The 23,287-nt window shown below is 43.7% G+C and overlaps 1 protein-coding gene and 1 non-coding gene across 2 annotated transcripts in view; both read right to left on the bottom strand.

Annotated features, from left to right (window-relative positions):
* The window catches only part of LOC124802944 (protein FAM110B), a 461,907-nt gene that overhangs the window by 393,997 nt on the left and 44,623 nt on the right, over window positions 1-23,287 (bottom strand). The gene's annotated exons all lie outside the window — the stretch shown is intronic.
* Window positions 17,839-17,945, bottom strand: LOC124803838. Its single transcript, XR_007017311.1, has one exon. It is a non-coding gene; the product is annotated as a U6 spliceosomal RNA (small nuclear RNA).

The following is a 23,287-nucleotide window of genomic DNA, read 5'->3' as shown; positions in this document are numbered from 1 at the left end:
AAGCAAGTTCATTTTCACGATTGATGTTTATTTTGTTCATTGAAAAGGGAATTGCAGAACTGTTGTTGTTTGTCAAGGCCAGAAAATTAGCACAAAAAGACTCATTGATGATACAGCAGTGGTAACTGACAAAGAGTAGAAATTGAGTTTTGCGCTAAATGTTATGGAACATAGGCTAGCTGTAGGTTAAGATATGTATGTAAACTTGATGGACATGCTAGAGCCGGACTGCTGCAGCCGGAAAAGTGAAACTTGATAAGTACACACAAAGACTATGCCAAAATGTCTATTTTGACGATAAATAATGTCGGAGACGTAATGACAGCGTCTAATTGCAAAATTATTAGACTGAGTCTGAAGTTCATAAAGAAATTAGCGAAACTAACTACAGTTGGCGCCAAGCATCACATAGCGGTTGGCAAGCAAGCGAATAGTTTCTTCTGAAGTTAGAGACATCAGGTCACAATTCATTTGTCACGTTAAAGGATTTTTGATGATACTTGCTTGCTGCGAACTGCATTATACTGCACTGAGATTTTATTATTACACTCCTGCAAATGGAAAAAAGAACACATTGACACCGGTGTGTCAGACCCACCATACTTGCTCCAGACACTGCGAGAGGGCTGTACAAGCAATGATCACGCGCACGGCACAGCGGACACACCAGGAACCGCGGTGTTGGCCGTCGAATGGCGCTAGCTGCGCAGCATTTGTGCACCGCCGCCGTCAGTGTAGGCCAGTTTGCCGTGGCATACGGAGCTCCATCGCAGTCTTTAACACTGGTAGCATGCCGCGACAGCGTGGACGTGAACCGTATGTGCAGTTGACGGACTTTGAGCGAGGGCGTATAGTGGGCATGCGGGAGGCCGGGTGGACGTACCGCCGAATCGCTCAACACGTGGGGCGTGAGGTCTCCACAGTACATCGATGTTGTCGCCAGTGGTCGGCGGAAGGTGCACGTGCCCGTCGACCTGGGACCGGACCGCAGCGACGCACGGATGCACGCCAAGACCGTAGGATCCTACGCAGTGCCGTAGGGGACCGCACCGCCACTTCCCAGCAAATTAGGGACACTGTTGCTCCTGGGGTATCGGCGAGGACCATTCGCAACCGTCTCCATGAAGCTGGGCTACGGTCCCGCACACCGTTAGGCCGTCTTCCGCTCACGCCCCAACATCGTGCAGCCCGCCTCCAGTGGTGTCGCGACAGGCGTGAATGGAGGGACGAATGGAGACGTGTCGTCTTCAGCGATGAGAGTCGCTTCTGCCTTGGTGCCAATGATGGTCGTATGCGTGTTTGGCGCCGTGCAGGTGAGCGCCACAATCAGGACTGCATACGACCGAGGCACACAGGGCCAACACCCGGCATCAAGGTGTGGGGAGCGATCTCCTACACTGGCCGTACACCACTGGTGATCGTCGAGGGGACACTGAATAGTGCACGGTACATCCAAACCGTCATCGAACCCATCGTTCTACCATTCCTAGACCGGCAAGGGAACTTGCTGTTCCAACAGGACAATGCACGTCCGCATGTATCCCGTGCCACCCAACGTGCTCTAGAAGGTGTAAGTCAACTACCCTGGCCAGCAAGATCTCCGGATCTGTCCCCCATTGAGCATGTTTGGGACTGGATGAAGCGTCGTCTCACGCGGTCTGCAAGTCCAGCACGAACGCTGGTCCAACTGAGGCGCCAGGTGGAAATGGCATGGCAAGCCGTTCCACAGGACTACATCCAGCATCTCTACGATCGTCTCCATGGGAGAATAGCAGCCTGCATTGCTGCGAAAGGTGGATATACACTGTACTAGTGCCGACATTGTGCATGCTCTGTTGCCTGTGTCTATGTGCCTGTGGTTCTGTCAGTGTGATCATGTGATATATCTGACCCCAGGAATGTGTCAATAAAGTTTCCCCTTCCTGGGACAATGAATTCACGGTGTTCTTATTTCAATTTCCAGGAGTGTATATGTCAGCACTAGCAGAAGGAGGGATATTATTTTAATTACAATTCGTATTTGTAAAAACCACTGCCCAGTATATTGTTGTGGTCTACAGTCCTGAGTCTGGTTTGATGCAGCTCTCCATACTACTCTATACTGTGCAAGCTGCTTCATCTCCCAGTGCCTACTGCAACCTACATCCTTCTGAATCTGTTTAGTGTATTCATCTCTTGGCCTCCCTCTACTATTTTCACCACGCTGCCCTCCAATACTAAATTGGTGATCCCTTGATGCCTCAGAACATGTCCTACCAACCGATCCGTTCTTCTAGTCAAGTTGTGTCACAAACACCTCTTCTCCTTAATCCTATTCAATACCTCCTCATTAGTTATGTGATCTACCCATCTAATCTTCAGCATTCTTCTGTAGCACCACATTTCGAAAGCTTCTATTCTCTTCTCGTCCAAGCTATTTATCGTCCATGTTTCACTTCCAGACATGGCTACACTCCATACAAATACTTTTAGAAATGATTTCCTGACACTTAAATCTATACTCGATGTTAACAATTTCTCTTCTTCAGAAACGCTTTCCTTGCCATTGCCAGTCTACATTTTATATCCTCTCTACTTCGACCATCATCAGTTTTTATGCTCCCCAAATAGCAAATCTCCTTTATTACTTTAAGTGTCTCATTTCCTAATCTAATTCCCTCAAAGTTTTTATTTCTTCTCCATGGATTTTAATACCTACTCCGAACCCCCTGCTGTTCCTTCGGTGTTCCGCGCATCTCTCATGGACTGTACGCGTCGTCTGCCGGATACATGAAAGGCCACACTTCAGTGAATCAGGTAAACTCCTGCCTTGTGGAGCACTCAAACGTCCTTCACGGAGCACAAGTGTTCTGTGTTCGGATGAAGGCGACATATCACTTTAACTGTGTAATTGGCGGGCATTCGACTTATTTTTGAAAGCTTCTCATATATGGCCGGTAAGCCATGGATTTAAATCTCTCTACTTCGTTTTTCCCATTGCTTAAGCCCACATTAGGTCATATCTACATCGCCTTACTTCTGCATGTTAGATCACTCGGAAAATTGCCGAAAGTTGTACGGCCGAGGTATCATGTGAAGGCATAGTTTCTGCGGCTCCAACGGATGAAAACACTAAATCGAAACTGTATGAGGGTTATGGCAGAATAATCTAGAAAGAAGAGTTGGTATGTGATGTTCTCGAAGAGTAATGGAACAAGGGCTGAAAATTAGGCTACCTCCATTCTCGTTATAGGCCTATACTGTAAACAGTGAAAGGCAGTGATCGGAATGATGTCAATGTGAACATATTTAGGAGAATGGCAAGCAATCTAAAGGGAAATATGATTAGGGTGCTAACTCAACTGTTACAGATGCACAAAGTGTTGTGCCGGTCGCGGCCTGTTAGAGTGCTTCAGTTGTAGCAGCGGCACAGTTCGTTCTGCAGACTATAGGAGGGAAATACCAACTGCCTGCCCACGTATTATTTATATTTAGCGGCATGGCGCATAGTAACGAGTATGAAAGCGCAAAATAATAGCGGAGCACGCTTCAAGCGACGTACAACACTGTTTATTATTCATCAAGTTATGGCCTACGGAATTTACATGCGTGCACAATGCTCCGTTGCGAATATGAGTGTAAACGCCCTCCGTGTTGTTGCAAGTATATCATGCAAATACATATCTTTGGACAAAAGTTTTAAAATGCCGTGACACAAAGTCTCGTTAAATTGTATGTGGCAGGTGAATAGGTAGTACGTAGTTGTTTGTTCGGTCAGTTGGATACATGCAAGGTAGAAAACGACCATGTAATAAATTTACCTGAAAGACAATAATAAGAATGGAAGGATTCGGCTCACGGGGTGTTTGACTACAAATCACAAGTCTATCGTAAAGCAATCATTAAAATGATTCAAATGTGGAAACACTTTGTGTCAAAAACAGCATTTCGCATCGTGATTCGCAATCCATGCCAAGGGGGACCGAAAAGTAATATCGTTTGTATATATTTCGATATTCGTTTGTATTCATCAACTCATTTTTGTACATCAAAGAAAGTCGTGCCAAAGAGATTTTAAGGTTATAGTGACTTGTTTACTTGTAAATAATTAATTTTATTTCTTTATGGTGAAATGGCCAGCCGACTACCAGGGGAAGTACATATCCGGCATTGTATGCTTTTTGGGTTTTGAAAGGGTAGTAATGCATCAGTTACTACCAGAAATACTTGCGAAACTGATACAAGTGGCTTAGACGTTCGTAAATGCCAAAAGTGGATTTAAGTTCAAATCCAGTAATTTTGACCTTTGCAACTCATCTCGATCAAGAAGACCAGCGACTTTAGACAAAGACATGATTACGGCGGAAGCGGAAGCAAAGCTTTGTCCAAATACTTTTCACCGATCTTCGTCAACCACCCAAGATCATTTGCAGCAGGTTGGTAGAGACAAACGAAGCTAATCAATATACGACATACTACTTATGAAAAATGTGATGAAAAATGGGTCCTTTACGATAATCCAAAACGCAAAAAGCACTCTCTCCGAAGCAATCGCTACGAAGTACAGCTAGTGGGAGGTATTGTCTCACCCACCATATCAGCCCGATATTGCGCCGTCGGATTCCCATTTATTCCCATCGTTACAGGATTTTCCAAGTGACAAAAATGCGAAAAGGTGGATGATGTCTAAAAACCATCGCCAGATATTTTTCTCAAAAACCCGTTCATTTTTATCGATTCGGTATTGAAAATTTGTACCTTAGATGGCAAAAAGTTGTTGATAACGAAGGTGATTACATCATTCGACCGCTACGGTCGCAGGTTCGAATCCTGCCTCGGGCATGGATGTGTGTGATATCCTTATGTTAGTTAGGTTTAAGTAGTTCTGAGTTCTAGGGAACTGATGACCTGAGAAGTTAAGTCCCATGGTGCTCAAAGCCATTACATCACTGATTAAAAATAAAAAGCTTTTAATAACATCTGTTTGAATGTAATGTAAAACTACGCTATAACCTTCCGGTCCCCCAAATATTTGGTCTTGCTCAGACGTGGAATATTTAGGAAATTTATAGCACACTGAGGAACCATTTGGAGCAATTAATGCGACCAGATTTGTGACTGGATTCAGATATATCTCTGCAGATAAGGCTGGACACTTTGTTCTAAACAAAACCAAATCAAAAGATATGAAGGTGATTTCGGGAGTACCCCAAGGGAGTATTATAGCGTCTTTACCGTTTAAAATATGTACTAACGACCTAATGGATAATGTTGGAGGCGACATGATACTATTCGTGGACGACACTGTTATCCGTGGAAAGGCTGCAACGCCACACTAACGACATGCAGGAAGACTTGCAAACTATCAATGATTGATGCAGGTACTAGTTGGTGACGTAAATAAATGTAATGTATTGCTCATAAATACGCCAAAATTGACAGGTTACACTCCTGGCGACAAGTCACTGAAAACAGTAACTACCGTAAAACGTCTAGGAGCAACCACCTGGAGTAGTCTAAAATGGAATGACCACATAAAACAAGTTGTAGGAAAACAAATGCCAGCTTGAGATTCGTTGGTACCAGTTGTAACCCATCTGCAGGGCTCCAAAGCGACCAGTGTGAAGGAGGTGATGAATCTTTTCTCGGTGAGCGTATACACGCATAAACAAAAGCTTTGCGTCATCCCCTTTATTTCGAAATTCAAGGCACAGAAAACAAAAATTAGCTCTGAAGCATGCGTATATATTCATTTGCAATGTTTTTAGCTCACCAGATAAAAACAAAAATGTGCAACGACAGAAGGGGCTGTTTCCCGTGGGGGGTTTTTCACAACACTCCTCAGCAACATGAGTAAGTGGTGGAACGTGGCCTTGCTCGGATGCAGGTTTCAATCCTTCGTGACACACCGTTGATATCATCAAGCCACCACCGTTGGTGAGAACTATCCCGTTCTTCAATGGCGATTCTGCGTATATCGCGTAGGGTACACGATCGTTGTCGACGTTCAAAAACAGCTCGTTTCAATCGATTCCCCCCCATCCCAACCTCATTTTCGTTTTGGTTCATGGCTGGAGAACAGGCAGGCCATTCGATTCTGCTCATCCTAGCATGTTGAAGGAAAGTGATCACGACAACAGTGCGATGATCACATGAGTTATCATCCATCAGGATGAAATTCTCGACAAAATCTTGGCGATATTGTCCCACTATTCGTTGCAGAATCTAGTCCCTGTACAGAAGAGCACTGAGAGTGCCCTCAATAACCACGAGATGCGTACGATGGCTCCATGTAATGCTACTCCAGAACTTCAAACCACCACCTTCCTCTTGCACATACGAGGCACAGTGCCCGAGGTGACCGAGATCACCGGCTTGTCTCCAGACACATTGTGTGTGATTACCAGGGTACAAAGAGATCCGAGTTTCATCCGTAAACAACACCCGATGTCAATCCTGGGGTGTCAATTCTGCGTGATTTCTTGCCCATCTGTAGCGGGGTCCGTGGTGTTTTGGTGTACGGCGTGGTGCTCGCCATGGTAGTGGGGAGTTAATATTCGCATTACGCAGTCGTCTACTGTTTGATGTGATACATGACGTCCTGTAACCGAATTCGGTTGTGGAGCGCTCTGTATGTTTCCTGTCACTCAAAATCGCAGATATCGATCGTCCTATGCATCTGTCGAACATGGGGGCCTTTTTCACGACTGTCCTTCGTGGCATGACGGATGTTCACGCTACTCTTCCACAGACGTCCTATTGATGTTTTACTTTCAACTCAAATGCTCCAATCCATTTGAGTGCGGAATTCTACTCGAAGGCAGCGCTCGTGGTAACTGTGTGAATATTTACAAACACCGTCAGTTGTTCCTATCGGTACAGGAACAGTCACAATAGCGACACAAACGTACGATATATCGGGGTGATGCACCAAGTGTGTAAATAAGTCATCTATACATAATGATTTCATCATTTATTGCTCTTGTACACGTTAGATTAAGCCGCATGACAAGGCATGTGCCGCTGAACTACGAGGATTCTAGTGCCCCAAAAATTATATGTCACTTTTAATCTTCTCCATCTATAATGTTAGCCTACGTTTTGATTTTTAGACTTCTTTTTATTATTTTCTTGTTTATATATTCGAGGATGGCTATAAATGACACACAATATGGGCAATTGTAAAAGCAAACCGTTGAATATCAAATGGTTCAAATGGCTCTGAGCACTATGGGACTTGACATCTGAGGTCACCAGTCCCCTAGAACTTTGAACTACTTAAACCTAACTAACCTAAGGACATCACACACATCCATGCCCGAGGCAGGATTCGAACCTGCGACCGTGGCGATCGCGCGGTCCAGACTGAAGCGCCTAGAACCGCTCGGTCACAGCGGCCGGCCCCAGTGATTATCGTAAAGTAAAAGAAGCAAGTAAAAGAAAAAAAGTTTCGTTTTTATTTGTATATGAAAAATCCTATTACACTGACGGCAAAAAAAATAAAAAAAAGAAATTTCAACAGCAAGAAGGAGTTGTGCGACATAAACGAAAGTTGTTAGGCGTGTTGCGTGTTTCTACATCTGAAAGATGACGTCTTTTCAAATATCACACCAGGCGCGTTAGAGTGAAGTCAGTACCACAAGTATGAGGACGCAAATCATGTTTACTTTAAACACAAGCTGTACAGTCGTGATCGTTACTTGCCTGTGTAACTCAACTTGATGTGTTGATGTTAAGAAATCCTTTAAGGCGACAAAGACGACATTATCAACACCTGGCTAAGTCTGAACTAGGTCGTGTAATAGGGCTATGACAAGTGGCTGCTCATTCTGCAGTACTGCTGGAATGTAGCCACTGTTCATGACGGCTGGCAGTGGTGGTCAGGAGAATGTACGGCCGCAACAAGACCGGTTTCCGAACGGCCACATTACACTACCAAGAGGAAAGACCATCGTGTTCGGCATATGGCTCTGACACATCGCACTGCATCTACAGTACAGCAACGGTTGGCACCAAAGTGACAGAACGAACGGTAACAAATCTGTTACTTACAGACAGCTCCGAGACGGACGTCCTGTAGCGTGCATTCCTCTGAAAGCCATTTGAGACTTCAGTGGTGTCAAGCGAGAGCTCATTGGAAAGCAAGGTGGAGGTCTGTTATGTTTCCTCATGAAAACTGTTTCTGCCTAGGCGCTAGCGGAGCCGTGTGTTGGTTTGCAGGAGGTCAGCAGAGAGCATGCAACAAACCTGTCTGTGTTCTAGACACACTGGACTTACACCTGGAGCTCTGGTCTGGGCTGCGATTTCGCACGACGGGAGATGCGCTCTTATGGATATCCCTCGTACCCTGACTGCAGTTTTGTACAACAGTCAGGTGATTCGACCTGTCGTGCTGTCATTTATGAGCAGCATTCCAGGGGGTGTTTTCCAACAGGATATCGCTCGCCCACATAGCGCTGTTCTAACCCAACATGCTCTACACAGTGCCGACATGTTGCCTCGGCCTTCTCGATCTCCAGATCCATCTCCATTCCAGCACATATGGGACGTCATCGGACGACAACTGCAGCGTCATCTACCGACCAATTGCAACAAGCATGGAACTCCATCCCACAAACTAATATTCGGCACCTGTACAGCGCAATGAATCCACGTTTGCAAGATCGCATTCAACATTCTGGCGGTTACACAGGTTATTAATGTACCAGCATTTGACATTTCCAACGGCTTAGCCTGTGATTTTGCAATGTTGATCACCTAAGTGTGTAACCTTGAGAAATGTATTCGGAAATTTCATTACTCTACATTAATTACTTTTTCATGTTGGCTTTCTTTTCTGTTTGTGTATTTAATAAATTTCACCTCGTTTCATAGCTCATAGCTATGATAGTTGCCTCTACACTTACTGAGAAAGAGCGCTGTGCACTGAAAACCACTGTAAAGAAGTGTAATGTGCAAATCAGAGTTTTAAATTGTAGCAATGAAAGGAATAGTTGTACAAAATAGAGACAGACATACGAACGAGGAAAATGACCTCCGTTCTGCACTGAAAAAGAAATACAAACTACAGTTTCTTGCGTGTCTTTGGAGGACGACGCAATTTTATACATTTGCTGTCCTTAGTAGCCTGCGGAACAGCAGTAGCATATTAAAGGTTTCGCTCATATCTGCGGAATAATTTGTAGGACTCATTAAGGTCCTGCAGCAGAAAGTAAGCGGTTAATATTTTTGCTAATAACTGCAGTCGGAATGGCCAGTGTAGCGCGCAGGGCTAATTAATGCGAGACCAAGATGGCGGCTGCGCTGGTCGATAAGGTCGATACAGATGCGAGAGCTGAGCTGACGAGCCGGGATCAGGCGTCACGTCGACGGCACTTCCTGACGCAGCTGACACCCCTCCCTGACCGAGCATTTACAAAGTACGGAACCTCCATTTTGCTTCTCTCCAGTACAAAAAATACTCAACGTAACTGCAATAATAGTGAGTGTCGCTAAGCCGGGAGCACCATCTGCGGGGAGCCCGGCCGCCTGGTACAAGCCTTTTTAGTTAACGCCATATCGGCGACTTGCGTGTCGGCGAGGATGAAATGATTACGAAAACAACGCAGCACCAAGTTGGGCTTGACAATGCTACAGCCTACAATATATTGAATGTCAGTTGCATCTAAAGATACTGCAAAAATGTAATATCAGTTAACTTGCAAACATGGTACAAAACGCTGAAATTACCGTCGTGCAGCTAAAAACCCAGTAATAGTAGATACCTTGTTGCCACTCCGATGCGGCCGGCCGAGGTGGTCTAGCGGTTCTAGGCGCGCAGTCCGGAACCGCGCGACTGCTACGGTCGCAGGTTCGAATCCTGCCTCGGGCATGGATGTTTGTGCTGTCCTTAGGTTAGTTAGGTTTAAGTAGTTCTAAGTTCTAGGGGACTGATGACCACAGATGTTAAGTCCCATAGTGCTCAGAGCCATTTGAACCATTTTTTGAACTCCGATGCGCACGGTCGTTTTGATTCAAAATCGCGTGAGGGTGTTTTTCTCCACGGTTCACATCTGAGTGGTGCTTTAGGTGCTTCCACCTTCGCTTGAGTTTTAGAAACAGCTCTTGGCCGATACAATCCGCTGTCCCATGTTACCCGACCTTCCACTACTGCAACTGTATTTTTTCTGTCGCCTTTAAAAACTAAATTCCACAGCATAATTTTCCCATTTTTTTCCGTTCTAGCCTTGAATTCCATTTCTATTCGATAGAGGTTGCGAAGTTTTCGCAAAGTTGTCTTTTCTATGTACTTCGTAAAATAACGAAGAAATTAGTGCATAATAACACATTTATCCATGTAGCCAATAGATATTTACTGTGTTAACTTCTCTTCTTGTTCTTGAGACAGATACCTGACTCCCGCTGTCTTTAGTCTCCTGCCTTTAGTGTCGTAGTTTGCACACAATCGCCTTACTCAACTTTAAAGTTTTGCTCGCACGTCCCGTCAGGTTTTCCTTCAGCACTGACACTCCTTTCTCCGTCTCACCGTCATAAAATTTATGACCTTAACAACAAATCGTCGCGCCTGCCCATCATGGCCATTTCTGTGACCACTCTCCACATTTTGTTCTAACCTCACAGATATTCCTTGGGTCCACAAACTCTACAAAGATATGCTGATTTTCTTTCACCCTTCCTTCTTTAACTAAATGCTATTCAGAATTGTTTCTCTGGTGTCGTTCCCCTTATCGAAACCTCACATGCTCCCCTTATTGAAACCTCACATGCTCCTTCCATATCGCTTTGAAAAGTTACGCCCAGATATTTAAACGGCGTGACTGTCTCAAGCACGACTACTGACGCTGTATCCGAACACTATGGTTTTTTTTCCTACTCATCAGCAATAACTTCCATTTTTCCACAATTAGTGCGAGCTGCCACTCATAACATCAACTAGAAATTTTGTTTAAGTCATCGTGTATCCTCCTACAGCCATTCAAACCCGACACCTTATCCTACATCAAAGCATCATCAGCAAACAACCGCAGATTGCTGTCCACCCTGTGCGCCAAATCATTTATGCATAGAGAGAACAACAGCAGTCCTACCACTCCTTTTAAGATACCCTTGTCTCTTATAAACACTCGCCATCGATAACAACATACTGTGTTCTATAACTTAAAAAGTCTTCGAGATACATATCTATGAACCTGTTCTATATGCTCGTACCTTTTTTAACAGCCTGTAATGGGGCACCTTGTCAAACACCTTCCGAAAATCTAAGAATAGGGAATCTGTCTGTTGCCCTTCATCGATAGTTCGCAGTATATCGTGCGACAAAAGGGTAAGCTGAGTTTCACACGAGCGATGCTTTCTAAAACCATGCTTGTTCGTGGGCACAAGTTTCTCAGTCTCAAGAAGATTTATTATATTCGAACTGAGAATATGTTCAAGGATTCTGCAGCAAACCGAAGTTATGGATATTGCCCCACTAGAAATTTTATATTGTCGAACTTTGAATACAATGCAATTCTCCTACATAGTGGACAGCAGAGCGATGAATTTATCAAATGAAGGCGCTATTTTTACACTTGGTCTGTATTTATTGAGATAGATTTTCCGTTTCAAACCTATTCGATAGGTTGTGTAGTTAGAACAAGATGCCACACGTATGGAAATGGCAACACAACAACAGGAGGCGCTTCTATTAGCTTTTGTATACAAATTGTACTGTAAAGCTACCAAGAATAACACCATTTATAAATCAGATCTAATGGAAACAAATGATATGGAAGCTCTGTCATTTTCATAGTTGTGGCACCTTGGCTAAACACTCGACAACGCCTAAAAAAAAGCCGCAAACAGTTATGAAACGAGGAAGTCCAAATAAATACAACCTAAGTAGAAAAATAAGGTTATTAAACCAAAATTCTTCTCCACGAAATGTTCTAATTCCTGTTTCCCTCGCGTTTCTTGTGTCTAGTAATCAGTCTTCCAGCCAACGGCCTTGCCGCAGTGGCAACACCGGGTCCCGTCAGATCATCGAAGTTAAGCGCTGTCGGGGCGGGTTAGCACTGGATGGGTGACCATCCAGTCTGCCGATCGCTGTTGGTAAGCGGGGTGCACTCAGCCCTTGTGAGGCAAACTGAGGAGCTACTTGATTGTGAAGTAGCGGCTCCGGTCCCGGAAAGTGACATACGGCCCGGAGAGCGGTGTGCTGACCACATGCCCTTCCATATCCGCATCCAGTGACGCCTGTGGGCTGAGGATGACACGGCGCCCAGTCGGTACCTTTGGGGCTTCATAGCCTGTCCGGGAGGAGAGAGTTAATCAGTGTTCCGATATGTTTAAAGCAACACGCCGTAAATTCCTCTCCTGCGCCAACCTCTTGATCTGAGAGTATTCCTCAGTTATTTATTGGATATAATCCAGTGTCTACCTTGCTACTAAGCTCCCCCAGGTACCACGGCAGTTATTTCCTGTATGTCCTATCATCCTGCTCTTTCTTCTCATAAGTGTTTTCCACATTTTCGTGTCTGTGGAAAATTTCCTGATTTCTTATCTCATTAGAGTCCCTGTGATTTTTAAGATCCTTCTATTGCACCACACCTCAAACACTTCAATTCTCTTTGTTGTGTCCCCGCCTATGGACGTAACCAGAGCTCGCGCGCTGGGACAGTTTGTCACTGGCGCCGACAACCACAAGCATGGTTCGATCAGCAACCTTCGCGCCGCAGCCAGTGAGGTGGACTTTCTCATCGTGATAAGCTGCGGTCACAGGCAGCAACGGACAGTTTATTTCGGCGGTGCCGAGCGACAGTTCCAGTACGGAGTTCCAGTGTTGCTGCTCGTATCTACCGTTCGCAGTGGAGATCAGTCTACAACTGGAACCTCTTACAGACTTCGCACAGGGACAAGTGATTACTACAATGATTGACAGTGTTTCATCCAGGACAGACATACTCTTGTCGACATTGTTTTCAGTAACGCACGCCTTGGAAGGCCACTGTTTAGTTGTATCTGTCCACAAGCACATCGGACGAGTTGCTGTACAACTTAAGTTAAATACTGCAGTGCAGTAAAGTCTATATTTGAGTGTCACTAATGTGTCTGCACTGTCACAGTTCCTCCGTCCACCTCGGAACGTCTAAACGTAACACGATGTGTGCGAGCTGTTCCACCCAGACGACCCGTACACATCACTCTTCTTTTCCGATTTCTCCACAACCCACGATTCACTACTACTTAATGCTGTGCTCCAAATTTTGTATTCCGCCTGGAAAGCGGCGCGTGGGTCTGCTCCTGTAAATTGAAGGGTAGGCCGAATGTAGGAAGTGAGTAGGAGCAGGAAAAGGTGAAAATCTCTCGGTACTGCTCTTAGACATGGTTTTACTATATCACAGTATTAACTGAATACATAATAACGTAAAAGCACTCCATCTTCAGACCACGAGTGACCTACCGGGACCATCCGACCGCCATGTCATCCTCATTGGAGGATACGGATAGGAGGGGCGTGGGGTCAGCACACCGCTCTCCCGGTCGTTATGATGGTATTCTTGACTGAAGCCGCTACTATTCGGTCGAGTAGCTCCTCAATTGACATCACGAGGCTGAGTGCACCCCGAAAAATGGAAATAGCGGATGGTGGCTGGATGGTCACCCATCCAAGTGCCGGCCATGCCCAACATCGCTTAACTTTTGTGATCTTACGGGAACCGGTGCATCCAATGCGGCAAGGCCGTTGCCAACATAATAACGTGAATAACTAAATTTGCACTGAGGAGCACGTAGGTGCGAAGTCTCAGACCCGTCGTAAGTAGTGCAAAGCGAAGTGTTCCGGCCGTCTGCTCTTGACCAAATGGGCACAATCTGGAGCGACGCTCGCAGAGCTCTACAGCAACGGCTAGAGGGCGCTGTCGTCGATGTCGGTGCCGTAGTGCCAACCTAACAACTTGCACCTACGCCGTGGCATCGTAGCTATCGATATCACACCAAAAGTACCTTCTCAAAATTTTCTTCCTCAAACTGAGGCCAATGCATGATACTGGCAAACTCTTTCGGCCGGGAATACCGTCTCTGCGTGTGCTAGTCTGCTTCTTACATCATCCTGGCTTCATCAAAAAATGTTCAAATGCGTGTGAAATTTTGTGGGACTTAACTGCTAAGGTCATCAATCCCTAAGCTTACTCACTATTTAACCTAAATTATCGTAAGGACACCCATGCCCGAGGGAGGATTCGAACCTCCGTCGCGACCAGCCGCACAGTCCATGACTGCAGCGCCCCAGTCCGCTCGGCTAATCCCGCGCGGCTGGCTTCATCCATCACGAGTTCTTTTCCTTCCAAGATAGTAAAATTTCTTCACTTTGTCTAATTCTCGGCCCCCCCGTTCTCTTATTAAAGTTATCGCTGACCCCATTTCTGCTGCTACTCGTCATTATTTTCGTTTTTTTTTTTAAAAAAAAAACCTTAGTGTGTGATAAACTGTCGATTCCATTAAACAAGTCCTGCAATTCGTGGTCACTTTCACTTGGGATACAACGCAACGAGGAGGACTGGTTGCGAACAGCACCGAGACCATTACGAAGGAGAACCGACCGTCTGCTACATCAGTGTAATTTAGACTAACGGCAGCCGTAAGCAAACATTCAATCCCTCAGTGTGAGAGAAGTGCAGAACACGCAATATGTGCCGCAGCCTCCCCACGCCGTCTAATTACTTCGTCACTAGTCTTATCAGCCCGGTTGTCACAGCAGCCCGCCGAAGCATATTGCGTTTCGCATAGTAATCACCTCCAGAGCTGTCACGCATAGCCTCCCAAACGCGCAACGAAAGCTAGCTCAGTGAAAAAGACCAAGTCTCCCTACATATACCTCATTGTTCCACAATCAGACAAGTATATTCTTAATCAATTGTGAGTACCAGAGTAAAATAACTAGCCATCGCAGTTTGTGCTAATTCAGGGGTCTCCAAACTTTTGAGTCCGCGGGCCACATTGACTCCTCCACGAAGTCATAAGGGCCAAGATCTACCTAGTGGGATTAAAGCAACCTGGCACTCCATGATCACCGTTATGTAAGGCTAAAGGAAAGATGAAATCGCAAAAATCTAAGGTTATGGGAATAGCTAGCACTGAAACGGACTACGATTTTTATTTAATTACATAATTTTGATTGGTGGACGTACCTGACCGAAATTCTGGTGAATTCCACCGACAAAAAAGTATGTCACTGCACATTCTGTATGTATTTTACAACGAAATCAAAAGAAAGTGAATCCTCGCTTAAGAAGCATCTTCCATAACGATTGATTACTAAGGCCAGTCGCCGAAGTGGCGTCCATTTGAAAGACTTGCACCAGACTCTTGAGTAGAATAAAATGCAAAGAATTTTTTCACTTAAATGTTTTCGCCAAACTAGTCTGTTAACCGTTCTTTTTTTTTTCACCATCGCACGAAGAATGGTCTGTCTGTTTATTGTGGATAGCCACAACTTTAACCATGACCTTCCGCTTTGTAAAGATAGAGCTCCGACAATGTCGCGGTGTATTGGTCACGATAGGCCTCGAAACTCAATTGTTGCCAGTATAGGTACCACCTCAAATATTTGGCGGGCCGGATACCGGGGATGTCCGGCCAGCTAACGCGGGCCGGTTTGCCGGCTGTGGCGGGCCGGTTTCGGCCCGCGGGCCGTAGTTTGGAGACCCCTGTGCTAATTTGAAACTTCCTGATAGATTAAAACTGTGCACTGGGGCGGGACTCGAACCCGGAACTTTTGCCTTAAGAGGCCAGAGATCTTCCTACATTTTCTCCTTCTATGAAACCAAAAGTTCTTCCTATCTTAAAACAATGATACAATTTCTACTCGTAAAAATTTATTTCGTATGAACAAACAAATCCTGGCTTTTCTGTCGTTCTATATCTGTTCTTCAGCAAGGAAAACAGCAAAGTGAAGATTTTGTACTCCTTAAAAAACTGCAGTATGCTATTGGCAAATTGAATAGTTTCTTTGGAAACCAAAAGTTTCTGCTTGAGGGAAGAAAGAAAGTGTTCACTTTCTAAGGAGATGACTCCCCCCCCCCTTATTTTCTAACCAAAAGCTCTCTTGAATGGGGCAACGGCCTTACCGCAGTGGATACAGCGGTTCCAGTCACATCCCCGAAGTTAAGCGCTGTCGGGCGTGGCCGGCTCCTGGATGGGTGACCATCCCGGCCGCCCTGCGCTGTTGCCATTTTTCGGGGTGCACTCACAAGGGAACCTCCCCATCGCACCCCCCTCAGATTTAGTTATAAGTTGGCACAGTGGATATGCCTTGAAAAACTGAACACAGATCAATCGAGAAAACAGGAAGAAGTTGGGTGGAACTATGAAAAAAATAAGCAAAATACACAATCTGAGTAGTCCATGCACAAGATAGGCAACATCAAGGATAGTGTAAGCTCAGGAGCGCCGTGGTTAGCGTGAGCAGCTGCGGAGCGAGAGGTCCTTGGTTCAAGTCTTCCCTCGAGTGAAAAGTTTACTTTCTTTATTTTCACAAAGTTACGATCTGTCCGTTCGTTCATTGACGTCTCTGTTCACTGTAATAAATTTAGTGTCTGTGTTTTGCGACCGCACCGCAAAACCGTGCGATTAGTAGACGAAAGGACGTGCCTCTCCAATGGGAACTGAAAACATTTGATCTCAAGGTCATAGGTCACCCGATTCCTCCACAGGAAAACACGTCTGATATATTATATACGACACTGGTGACGGCATGTGCGTCACATGACAGGAATATGTTGTCGACCCACCTAACTTGTACACTTGGCGAACGGGTAAAAAGATTCTTCTACCTTGCTCGATTTAGGTTTTCTTGTGGATGTGATAATCACTCCCAAAAAAGTGATGAAAACATAAGAGTTTGTCACATAAACTGCAACAAATGAATGCAGCAGTTTCACAGTCGCACAGTTTTCCCTGTGCTCTGTCAAAACATATGTTTTTAACGTTTTCAAATTTTTCCGTGTGTAAACCGTCAAATCCTGCATATGTCCAAGCAAATCTGAACATGTCCTGGAATTTTGGAGAGCGAAGTTGATTGTGTGTCCCCATACTACGGCGCAGTTACCTCGCATCGGACGGACGGACGGACAGATAATAATTGTCTGAAAATAAAAAATTAAACTTTTCACTCGAGGGAAGACCTCAACCAAGGACCTCTCATTCCGCAGCTGCTCACGCTAACCACGGGACCACGGCGCTCCTGAGCTCACACTCTGCTTGATGTTGCCTATTTTTCGCATGGGCTACTCAGTTTGTATATTTTCCTTATTTTTTTTTCATAGTTCCACGCAACTTCTTCCTGTTTTCTCGATTGATCTGTGTTCAGTTTTTCAAGTCCTATCCACTGTGCCAACTTATAACTAAATCTGAGGGGGGTGCGATGGAGAGGTTCCCTTGTCAGCCTCTTGATGCCACTTGAGGAGCTACTCGACCAGGAGAGCGGTGTGCTGACCACACGCCCCTCCTATCCGCATCCTCGGCTAAGTATCGCACGGCGATCGGATGGTCTCTATGGGACACTTATGGCCTGAAGACGGAGTGCTTCTCTGTTGAATAGCATGTATCAGTATGATAGTACAGCAATGAACAATCTGCCGAAGTTATCTTTGCACTTCATGCAATGCAGCAGTTCTTTGTGCTCCACTGGTAGGTAGTACAGTAAGACGCATTTCGGTTTTCTTGTTAATTGAGTAGCAGTTATAACTGGCTACGAGCCACAGAAATGCGTTGTTTTTCATTCTCGGATAAAAGAACTCGTCACGGAACAGAAAGCATTGTGAGCCGTGTGTGGATTTTGAAGTACACGTTGTGATTGCTACTTTTTGCTCCTCCATTGTCGAAAACGTGGAACGCATCACGATTTTGCATGTGATTCTTGCTCAGGGGACATACTAATCTTCTCTGTATCATTCAAATTTTACTGTATATACCGCCGAAGCGAGTACACCGCCTGAGGTATCCAACCACGACTTAAGGCCCGTCTCCAAAGCTGCAAGTCGCCCAATTGGCGTCCAACTGAAAGAGTTGCACCAGGTCATCGTACCACACATTTTTTTCAGCTTTAGTTTCGCCAGGAACTCATTTCGTACCTTACAAAGTTCATTCTGGAAAGCACCCCCTCAGGCAGTGGCTATGCCATGTCTCCACAATCTCGTTTCCTCCAGGAGTGCTTGTCCTACAAGGCATGCAGCAGAACTTCTACGAAGTTTGTAAAGTAAGAAAGAGATAACGACGGAAGTAAAGTCGTGAGGGCGGGACGTGAGTCGTGCTTGGATTGCTCAGACAGTAGAGCACTTGCCTACGAAAGGCAAAGATCACGGGTTCGAGACGCGGACCAGCACACAGTTTTAATCTTCCAGTAAGTTCAAACTACGAATACGTTTAACTACGGAATAAATTATGAAAGGATGGGACCTACTGTAGACTTTCAGCGGTACTACTTTACTGGCCATTTTAAGTCTGTACGTGCGTGTGTTAGTTGACAAATTTCCATTGTCCAATATGGCGGCGCACATAGAGTGAACGAAGTATGTAGTGATATGAAAGGGCGTTTAACATCTCGGACCCGTGTTGGAGCTCTCTGATGAAGGAATGTAAACCAGAGACAGAGAGAGAGAGAGCAATGAACTAACAAACAAACCAAAAATAAAGGAATTTACAGTTGATATCTGATGATCATTTGACGGAAACACAGAAAATGAGATCTTTTAACTTATTCAATACAAAAATTTACATAAGTGTACATCTACAAAAACAAAACGTTTCTAATGACAATAAGGAACCCCTGACGGGCTCTTACCGTATGAATGTGATATCACGCCAGTTCGTAGCCATTTTTCCATAGCACAGCACTCACCTGAAACAAGAAAAGACAAAGGTTTTATTTCATTCTAACATTCTGCGTGGTGTCTGTTTGTTCTATATCGTGTCTCCCTACCACTTTCGCGCAACGACGCTCTGAGCGTGTTTTTTAGGGAATTGACTAGTTTGAACCTGGGACTTGTTGCTGGTAAGGAGACGTCAGACCACACATGACATGTAGAGTTCAGAAGAGTTCAGTGAGACTAGCGATGATATAACCAAATACTTAATGATTTCAGCGTCAGCTCCACTGCACTCCCTGTAAAAGAATCTTAATACTAACTAAATTTAGTGGAAGGGGTTCAAGGCATTCCTATTTCTAGTTAGCTGGTAAGATAACGTCGAAACAGCAGTTAAGTTTACCACTGGAAATTTTATTCTACTCACAAAACATTGTTTATAAATTGCACTATTGATAAAAGGAAATGTTTTAATACAGGATGGTAAAAACCAACTGCGATCAACAAAAATGTGAACGAATATTCCCTGAATGGGTTTCCAAGTTCTACAATGGATCGAAGAATGACCTATGGCATATCAAATCTATAATCTAGGTTTAAATTAAGTTTCACAAAAGAGAAAACTATCAAAATGGTCTACAGTGACCCTCAATTATCTTTAATTACTTATCTAACTTGTCGTAAATTACAGTGGCTGATGTGGCTTCTCAATAATTATATAACAGAAAAATCATCGCGCTTCAGATTTTTACTTCAAGTGGCAAATGTGAACACCATGAGCTTTAATTGACGATCGACACTAGTATTACGCAAAAAGGGGGTGTAACAGATGAGACTTCTGCAGTTCTGAGTGAAGCTTTATGCGCTGTTATTTCTCGTTACTCCAATTTACCGAAGTTGGTTTAAAAAAACTATCTGGCTGTGTTTTCATCTGACCAATCAGGGTCTCAATGTTAACCTTAAGCTCCGCCTACATAAAATCTGTCTATCCAATGAGGAACGTTATACTTTTCGTGGTGGGGCAATGTTTTTAAAGTTTGCAACGTAACAGAGACGCGAAAAAGTCTCACGCTGAAACTTGCAGCTGGTGTGGTCCTTTTAGTGTTATCGTAAGATCTATACTGTTCTTCTGGAGGACTCTTTAACGTGGACTGGGGGGTGGTCCTAACGTAACAGAGACGCAAAAAAGTCTCACGCTAAAACTTGCGGCTGGGGTAGCCCTTTTTGTGTTATCGTAAGATCTATACTGTTCTTCTGGAGGGCTCTAGCTTTGAAACATGGGCTGGGGGTGGTCCTAGCGGTTAGCTGGCGACGTGGGTGTCCGTTCCTTATCGTAGGGCCTTCTAGCTTAACACGGTTCTGCTCTCCGCTTCTGTTCTCGTTTCTCCCTTCGGAACTGCGTCTGTCTCACGCAGGGAAGGTATGACATGCATTTTGGCATTCTTGTGTTAGTCTGTGGTATTCCATTTGCTCACTCGTTACTCGTATTACTTTGGTTAATTTAATTTCACTATTTATTCGGAGCTATGTAACATACTACTGGATTTGCTTATCATGTCAGGGTTTTCATGGAAGGTGTTGGATTTGCCTGACACCTTACATCATATGCTATGATGAAATTATGTATACACATATCGCTATATTTACAATTATTTGTGGAAGTATCCGCCCTTATTTGTATGCTCGTCTTTTGTGTAAGTGCATAAAGAAACTCGATACGCGGCGCGGTGTAAAGCGCCTTGCACGGTTCGCGCGGCTTCCCCCGTCGGAGGTCCAAGTCCTCCCTCGGGCATGGGTGTGTGTGTTGCCCTTAGCGTAAATTAATATAAGTTAGATTAAGTAGTGTATAATCCTATGAACCGATGACCTCAGCAGTTTGGTCTAATAGGAACTTACCATAAATTTCGAAAATTTGGAAACACGATACATGTTTTTGAGGAACTCTCGTCGCAGTTTATACTTTTGCGTCTTACAGAACATAGTGTTAATGTCACTGGTATATCTATAGCCACTGCTGATGTTCACATCTTTCCATATCAGTCTCGAGCTAAACAAACTAACAAACTCCGTTTACGCATTCTCCACGCGCGCGGGTGCGGGAGTCTGTGTGTGTGTGTGTGTGGGTTTTTTTTTTTTTTTTTTTTTTTTGCTTGCTAGTTTGTGTGTCAATGTGTGGTTAGACTGACTGTAAACACTGGGGATTATGCTTGTGGGTTTGCTGTATATTGCAAAATTATGTGTGTTGTTGGTTCTTTGTATGATAAGATATAGAAAATTTTGCACGTTTTCTGTTTCTGTTTCTAATACTAACTGACTTTTAGGGTGTTAATCGTTTATTTAGATATGTAGCTATTTCATGAGGCTACGTGATTTGTCAATCAGCAATAATGTCATCGATGTAATGATACCAATATATAATTTTGTATTTTTTGTTACACGTCTAAGTACCTTGTTTTCTAAGACGCTTATGAATGTATTAGCTAAGAGACCACTACTTGGTGAGCCCGTTTGCAGTGTTGTCAACCCAAAGTATTCAACACAAAGTAGTTTTGTGCAGTTACATATTGCGGCATACGGGTCCTGTTTCTTCGGTTTGTGTGTCTCGTGTGTTGTCTTGCTGTCTTAGTCTTCTTGCGATGAAGATGATTGTTTCATCTATTGGAATGAAGTACAAATTGATGTGACATCAAACGATACAGTGATTGCCATGTCTGGAATCTCTGTGGTCTTGATCAAACTTAGTGACTGGTCTTCTAGGAATATTTTGTTAGTGTACTTTTGGTAAGGAATTCAGAGTATGTCATTGGATTTTTCTGTCATTCTTATCCAGCCATACGTAAATATGTTTTAATGTTTTTAAGTGTTTGTTTAATGTTTCTCTGGTTTCTTGGAACTGGGTCACTTGTCATCTTGGTGATGATGTTACCCTCCAAAAACACTAATGTTAGATGTACTCTTTTCATTCATGATCATAATTACGTTGACTCTCTCCACTTTGTCAGTTTGGATTTGTGCTGTTTTATTTTTTGCCTTAGCTTCTTAGATGTAATATCTTTGCATGTTCTGCTTTTGGAGATTAATGGTGGTTTTGTGGGTTTTGATTATTTGTGTTCTTTCTACAGTTAATAATTCTCTTGTCAGGTTTACATTAAAATTTGGTTTGCTGTTTTTCTCTTGTTATTTTATGTTTTTCAGATTTTGTTGCAGGGGCTTCTGCTGTTTATTATGTTACTTTTGTGTCCATGTTTTATTTGGTCCTCTATCAAGAAATCACTTCTCTGGTTTCGGTAGATTTATGTCAGCTTGATGATTTTTTAGTGGAAAATATCTTTGAATTTGGTGTTGTTTACATATCTGAGCGTTTTTTCCTTTTGTTTCTCCTGTTTTCTTGTATTACCTCTTATCTGTGTACGCCTTTACTCCTTCTATTATTTGCTTAAAGTAAGCTATAATTTTGACTTTATCGGTCAATTCCGGATTTGTTTTTGTAAAGTTCAGTGTTAAGCAATTGTTTTTAGCATATATTTCCTACATTTCTTGTTTTTACCACAATATATCGACCTTCCTTTTTATTTTTCTGTGGATGGCATGCTATTCGGAGTTACATTATGGTACAGACAACTTTCATTTATATTGAGGATTGTCTTCTGATGTTTCGATAGGGTTTTCCCATATTTATTACTGAGATTTCTCCGGAATACCCGAATATGCGATTAAGCGATGAAATAATCACTGTTCGGTTTTGTAGCTCTAATACTAGCCGTGTTTGTGTATTAAACTATGAAGATTCAGGTCCCACTTATTATACAAGCAACTGATTATAAATGTTTATAAACAATAGTTGTTCGCCTAATGGGCAGATCTGAATTTCCATAATTTAATCAGCAAACATAGTTACTGCTAGAGCTTAAAACCAACTCAAATGAATTTGGAAAAACGACATTCAGAAAGAATGATGCAACTGCTTCTGTGTGTCCCAATGGAATTTTTAGGGTGGCGCAAAGTCCATTGCGTGTAATACGATGACATCACTTTGACACTGGGTCATACAAAAGAAGTTGCGTGACAGATAGTGTATTTCCAGGAATAGAATGCATCTCCGTATACCTTCGCTTAAATCTGCATCTTTCGCTTCGTGCTTAAGTCGACTGTGCGAGCTGTTGTAGAGCTTTTGGTTCGTCTCAAATAAAATCCAACGATCCTGGAGTGGAGGAAAGTGGAATATTTGGGAGTAAATTGCCAATTCAGGCATTTACCTGGCAAAAAAATCCTGAAAACCTTAGTTGGCATAGTTTTTCTACAATGGCACTTTCTTGCTTTCTAGTTATTTTTATTAACATGTAATCGTCTTAGAAAATCAAGTATTATTTGAAGTTAAAAGATAGATTTCGCACACGTTATTCATTGGAGGCAAAGAGATTGTCAGGCATACCCCAGGGAAGTGTGATACGACCTCTCTTGTTCTT

The sequence above is a fragment of the Schistocerca piceifrons genome, chromosome 6 (genome assembly GCF_021461385.2).
Source record: "Schistocerca piceifrons isolate TAMUIC-IGC-003096 chromosome 6, iqSchPice1.1, whole genome shotgun sequence".
In the NCBI taxonomy this organism is placed as follows: Eukaryota; Metazoa; Arthropoda; class Insecta; order Orthoptera; family Acrididae; genus Schistocerca; species Schistocerca piceifrons.
The sequence above is the reverse complement of the archived record's forward strand: the minus strand, read 5'-3'. Positions and strand labels throughout refer to the sequence as shown.